Genomic DNA, 6,910 nt, shown 5'->3' with positions numbered 1-6,910 from the left:
GGTCTTCGACTGATTGTATGAGGCCCACCCCCATGGGGGAGGGTAATCTGCTTTACTCAGTCTACTGATTTAAATGTTAATCTTATCCCAAACACCTTCACAGACACGCCCACAATAATGTTTGACCCAATATCTGGGCAGCACGACCCAGTCAGGTTGACGTAGTGACCTCCACAGTCTCTCAGGTCTTCCTCCCTTCCCTTGCATCAAAGCCTCCGAGAGTGTTTCTGGACACTGTGGCTGTGTCATTTATTACAGAGGGCAACAGGCTTGGGGACACTAATCCCCTTGTCACCACGGCACGAGGATGTTTGGGGGCCCAGATTATCCAAAGCCAGGGTCTTCAATATTTTCACGGGCACACACTGCTTCCTAGGACCTGAGCCACACCTGCAGGAAACTGTAACCGTCAGCCCTGGTGTATCAGCTTGAGCACAAATACAGCCCTGAGCAGAGACTTCATAGGTCAAGTGTTAGAAAAAATAAATGACCTTATCTTAGCAAATACAATGTGTCAGACCTGGAAAGGGTTTCCATCAATATTCAGAGATGACTCCTGCCGGACATAACAGAATTAACAGGGTGAGGAGCTGTGGTGAATCACTGACATGATTCACCTACCAACTTCGGGCACAAGTTGGGAACTTTTTACTGATTTTAATGGGATAACGTGAGGTCAAATGTGAAGGAAGGCCGAAGCACAAGCCTGAGACTCAGTCCTAGGCTGGGGCACACCAGTGTGCACGCGGCTGGTCTGCTCTGCACGCGGCAGGCCTGTTCCCACAGGAGTAACACTGCCCTCCCAGGGCCGCCTCAACCCAGCCTTGGAGGCCGGCGGTGTCTGGGCTGGAGGGCAGAGCTCACCACCTCCTTGCAAATGAGACCCAGGAAAAAATATGCTTTTCTTTAGAGAATGCTTCTGACCCAGCCTGAGCAGTGACTCACTGCCCTTGATAATACTGTTAAAAATGAATTACAATTTTTGAAGTCTCTAACAACTTACAAAAACTAAGTTCCTTTGTTTCAGACTAAAATATATACACTGTATTTGCTCACAGCAATTCAATTCTACGGGCTTGAATTATCATGGTAATAAATACAATGATTTGGGCACACAAACTTCTATTAGCAATAATCGCGCCTCGGATAAACCTCATTGGCTACGATACTGCCACTGGGCAAAGCTAGGCACGCGAACTTCTAAAGTCAAGCATGATCTTTGCCTTCAGTAGCTGAGGGTGCTGCAGCCCGTTCCCATCCAAGGGAGAGCAAGGGTCTGGCTCCTGAGCCGGCTCGGTGGCTCCCCTCAGCAGCCGGGGACCAGCCCCAGCTCCTCCACGCGGCCTGCTGGCCTTGTCCCACGGCTGACAGCACCAGCAGTCCAGGTCTGTCCCCTTCCACAAGGATGCAGGGATGAGCTTCTTTCAGCCAGAAATAAGCAATAGGAGACAGGAGGTCAGTTTGTGGTGCTTCCTGCTCACGCAGCTGGGTTGTCTATGAATAAAGGTAGATTTCCTAGTCTTCTCTTTTATGCCGTCTTCTTGTTTATTCCCTGGCTTGTAAATACCAGGAGTGGAGGCAGACTCTCAGACGCTCACACTCTTTTGCAGACTGTGACTTCGTGGTAGGTTTTCTGCATATGACCCTTTTCAGACTGAGGAAGCTTCCTTTCATTCCCAGTTTGGCAGATCTTCTTTGTGGATGTTATCAGTGATGAATACACATTTTATTTTGCCAAATACTTTTTCTGCATCAGTTGATACAGTTTTCTTCGTTCTGTTAATGTGCCGATGTACATCGATTTTCTTAGGATGTGTGACTCTCACGTTTGCTGACTTTTCCGCCTTTGCCATTAGTCACGGAGAGCTGCATTTAAAAACCAAACAGTATAACTGAGGATTTGTCCGTTCCTTTATTATTTTTTGCTTTTCCCCCAGTTTTATTGAGGTATAACTGAGAAAAACTGTATGCATTCGAGGTGTGTGATGTGGGCTCGGTCCACATACGTGCTGTGGAATGGTTCCGCAATCAAGCTATTCACACACTGCTCTCCTCACACGGTTACCTTTTTAAAACAGCGTGCTGTGACGCGGTGTGAGTGCTTACGATCTACCTCTTAGGAAACTTCAAGGATGTGATATGGTATCTCTTACTGGGACACAGTGCTGTCCATTAACTCCCCAGAGCTTATTCTCGCCCTAACCGAACCCTCACGCCTTCTGGCCAACCCCTCCCCACCATCTACAACCGCGGTCCCGGTAGCCAGGCATCTGTTCTCGGGTTCCATGAGTTCAACTGTTTTAGATCCCACACGTAAGTGAAATCAGGTAGTGCTTGTCCTTCTGGGTCTGACTTACTTCACTGAGCATAATGTACTCAAGGTTCATCCATGTTGTTGCAAATGGCAGGAGTTCCTTCATTTTTATGGCTGAGTAGTATTCCATTGTGTGTGTATTTGCATATATTTATATGTAATATATTTCTATATTTCTATTTAACATCTATATTTATATATATCCATTTTATAGATACACAAACATATAGACCACATTTTTAAAATCCATGTACCCACTGACAGACACTCAGGTGTCTCCTTATCTTGGGTGCTGTGAAGAACACTGCCGTGAACATACATTTCCTTTGGGTAAATACCTCCTAGTGTGATCGCTGGATTAGGTGGTAGTTTTATTTTTAACACTTGAGGAACCTCAAGAGTTTTCCATACTGTTTTCCAGTGTGGCTGCACCAGCTTGCATTCCCACCAACAGTGTAGGAGGGTTCCCCTTTCTCCACATCTTCATGGACATCTGTTATCTCTTGTTTTTTTTTGTAAGAGTGCCCATTACTTTTTGTTATTCTGAAAATTTATGCTGTTTATCTCTTGAGATTATATTATTGTAATGATACACATTTTGAATTGTGTATTATCCAGGGCACCTGGGTGGCTCAGTCAGTTAAGCGTCTGCCTTCGGCTCAGGTCATGTTCTCAGGGTCCTAGGATCGAGCCCTGCGTCAGGCTCCCTGCTCAGCAGGGAGCCTCCTTCTCCCTCTGTCTGCCGCTCCCCTTGCTTGTGCTCTCTCTCAAATAAATAAATAGAATCTTTTTATAAAGGACTCTCTTTAGTATTTATTTTAGTGTGAATTTGCTATGAAACATTCTCCTGCTTTTCCTGTTGTTGCCTGGAAGTCCATTTTACTTGTGTTCTTGAAGAGCACTTCCTCTGGGCAGAGAACCCCACTTCTCGCTGGCACTCTGACGATGACTTCCTGTGGACCTCTGCCTTCCCTCGCTCCTGCCGGTCTCGATATTTTCACTTCTTGGGAGGTGATGTGTATTTTCATTTGTCTACTTTTAAGGTGTTGGTTTTGGTTCAGTTTTCAGGTTTTTTAGCATGCTGTGCTAAGACGTGGTTTTCATCATCTTACCCTGTTTGAGGTCGCTGGGCCTCGTGGTGATGGTGTGTTTCATAAGTTTTAGAAAAATCGAAGCCATTATATTAAACATTTCCTCCTCTTCATTTTATGTGTCTTCCTCTTCTTTGATTCCATTTACACATGTATTTAACTTTTACCATTTTCCATTTGTTTATCTGCCTTTATTCTGTGTGTTTTCATGCTCATGAATTCTCTCTTGTTAACTGTGTCTAAACTATTAAATTAAATACTTAATAATAGGTATTATTAACAATAATACCAGTATGTTAAATGTATGCATTGAGTTTTTAATTTACATTATTTTCTATTTTTAGCACTAAAATTTTTATTTTATTTTATAGATTCCAATTTTTGTGCCCAAATCCTGCATTTCAGTATAATTTTGCACATGTTAAAGCTGTGTCTGATAATCTCAATCCCTGCATCTCCTGTGAGTCCAACTTTTGTTTTCATTTACTTTTCTTGTGTGCATGGTGCTTTTGACTGAATGCCAGACATTTTATATAAATAATCTTAGACATAATGTGAGGTTCTGGCTGAAGAATTCTTTCATAATAATTTAAATTTGCTTCTGATATACACCTGGTCTAATGATAGATCACCTTCATATAGTTAGGGGTTGAATAATTAGGGGCTTTCTCCATTCGCCTCCTGCTGCTTATGCTTTCTCTCCATTTCTAGGCTGTAGATATTTAAGATGGTTCCCAAAGGCCCCGGCTGTTTACCAGTATCTCTGCTCCAGAAACTGAAATCCAATTATTGCCCCCCTGCTCCTTTGAGACTTTAGGAATCTCTAATATGGTTTCCAGTTTCTCATTATTGGCAATTGTCTCAAGTGACAAATTACCCTCAGATGCTGGGCTCCTGCCTCCCAGTTCTCTGTTCTTCTTGATCCTGGTCATGCAAATGCCCTCTGCCCTTGGAATTCTGCAGTGCCCACAGCCAGATTCTGAGAAATGCCATGTCCAGATGTGCTAAGTGCTTCCAGCCCAGGAACTGGGCTTGCGGCCATTGTGAGACGTGCAAGTCCCCACTGCAGTCTGCAAAGACCTTCTTTCTTTCTCTCTCCAGGCCAGTAGCCTTTCTACCTAAGCTGGGCCCTCCTGCCCCAGGGCCTTCCGTGGGCCTCGTCCTGGCACATCCCCCTAAAATAACAGGAGAACACTTACCTCTCAGGTTTAAGAACCTATCGTTGAAAAGATGCAACAGTCTTGGGGAGAAGGCAGGAATGAGCCCTGAGAAGTATGTGCCTGGGGCGGGGGGAGGTGTCTCTTGCTGGGAAGGGGATACTTCTTGCCTTCTTCAAGATTTGCTCTGTCCTAGTACTGGTGTTCCTGTCTTGTCACATTTTAAATGAGGAAAATCTCTGCATTCATTAAGAGAACGGAATCTTTCCTTAGTAGAAGTACCTGTGGCACGTGGAACTTGCTGCTGCTTTGCCCTCCACAGCCGGCCCTCACCTTGCGGGGAAGCGGCCGTGTTGGATTGGGACCAGCAAGGAAACAGGGCAGAGCCACTTTGGAATCCGGTGTCACGAGAAGATTTCATGCTCGGTAATTGTTGACTTAGTATTTCTAAGGGACTTCTCATTTATTCTGAACCTTTGCGGGTCTCTGACTGGTCGCGGTGGGACTGCTCCACATTTCTGCTGGTGGGCCCAGGGGCCCTGAGAGCCTCCCCTACTCCAGTTAAGCGGCAGGTGGGCAGAGCTTCAGGCTTCCCGCGGGGAAGTCAGACCTAACTGGACTCCTCGTCCAGCTGATGTCATAGTAGATTCACGTCAATGGATACCAGCTGCAATGAGGCATTTGTGTTGGGCAGGGCACAGGGCTCAGGGGGAGTGGGATTCCAACTTGGCCTCATGCGGGTGCGTTCTCCCGTGACCCCAGCAGCATTCCCCTCAAGATCTGAGGGTCTGCTTGTGACATCTTTCTAAAGTCTGTTAGCGCAGCTGAGGCATGTGGACAGTACGTGTCCGAGGGAAGTATTAGCAGATATTGTGAGCCTGGAAGCTCCCAGAGTCTGGTCCACCACAAACCACATGTCAAGAACTTACAGAAAAATTACCTTTTAATTTGGCAAGAGAACAAGAGTAATGGAAATTAAAGTACTGCAATGTGCAGTATTCTTAAATTATTGCTATATAGTCAAGTAAAAAAAAAAAAGGAAGATGTTTCTCATCTGCCAGCTTTTTTTGTTTGTTTTTTTATGGTCAGTTTCCTAGAACCCGAGGGACAAGGACTGTTTCTTTTAAAATTAAATTTTATAAGTACTCCCAGAGCTAGAGTGATGGAAAAAACTAGAAACTGGAAATAAAGAATGGATTTGTGCTGGAAAGGATGAGGCAAAGTGCCCTGTCCCTGTTGGCCCGTTTGGGATACAACCACATGCTCAGTGTGAGGGAACGTGGAGTGGCGGCAGGAAACGGGGGTTCCAGAGTTGACTGTGTCAAGCTCGTTCTGTGATTCTGTTCTTAACTCCTTGACTTGCAACTTTCTTTTTTTTTTTTTTTAAGATTTTATTTATTTATTTGACAGAGAGAGACACAGCGAGAGAGGGAACACAAGCAGGGGGAGTGGGAGAGGGAGAAGCAGGCTTCCCGCAGAGCAGGGAGCCCGATGCGGGGCTCGATCCCAGGACCCTGGGATCATGACCTGAGCTGAAGGCAGTCGCTTAACCAACTGAGCCACCCAGGTGCCCGACTTGCAACTTTCTCACTTGTAAAGTGGAAATACTAAAACTGCCAACCTGTCTTATAACCTTGTGTGTAGATAAGATGAAAAGCACAATGCTTGTGAGTGTGGTGCTCTTAGCGCTTGGCGAATCTGGTGTTGCTGGGGCTGTTACTAGTACCGCTTCTTCTCTCAAGAACATGAGACATTCAGAAATTCAGTATCAAAAAGAAGCACCTGTCAAAGTTCTCTCGGCCCAGTGACAGATTTTAAATGATCAGATATAATAATACCTTAGCTTCTTCATTCCCTATGAAGGTTAAGATAATTTCTTTTTCATTACATACTTTTTGCAAAAAAAAAAAAAAGTAGGAGTATGAATTGTTGATTCAATCACCAGCTTCTCAGGGCTCGCTTGCAACTCCGGGAGCTCTACAGATCTGCAAGCAGTTATTAATTATCATGCCCATGACAAAACTCTCCACCAATCCAGCTGGTCAGTAGCTCCCAAGAAGCTCCCAAGTGGAAAAGCTCAGTCACACCATTGACAGATAACTCGCATCCTTCCCTTCATGGCTTCATGCATTGGTGCAGAGTCGGGCCCTGGACTCCTGCATGGACCTCCCTCGAGCTGGAGTGTGCCAAACTCCATCATGATCCACCTCATCTGCATGTGGATAGTCTCGTGATGTTAAATTGCATATTAATTACTTACACTGTAAGACAAAGATCTTTAGCCAAAGAGAATTAGGGTGCCTGTCTCTTCACCTTCAGCTGAACCTCCTATCCACTCGTGCTATCTT

At 45.1% G+C, this 6,910-nt stretch overlaps 1 pseudogene; it reads right to left on the bottom strand.

The window, feature by feature from the left end:
• Positions 1-987: 987 nt before the first annotated feature.
• On the bottom strand, positions 988-1,186 carry LOC118007367 (annotated as a pseudogene).
• Between the last annotated feature and the right edge of the window lie 5,724 nt (positions 1,187-6,910).

Source organism: Mirounga leonina, unplaced genomic scaffold (genome assembly GCF_011800145.1).
Source record: "Mirounga leonina isolate KUSES-001 unplaced genomic scaffold, KU_Mleo_1.0 Mir_118, whole genome shotgun sequence".
Lineage (NCBI taxonomy): Eukaryota > Metazoa > Chordata > Mammalia > Carnivora > Phocidae > Mirounga > Mirounga leonina.
The sequence above is the reverse complement of the archived record's forward strand: the minus strand, read 5'-3'. Positions and strand labels throughout refer to the sequence as shown.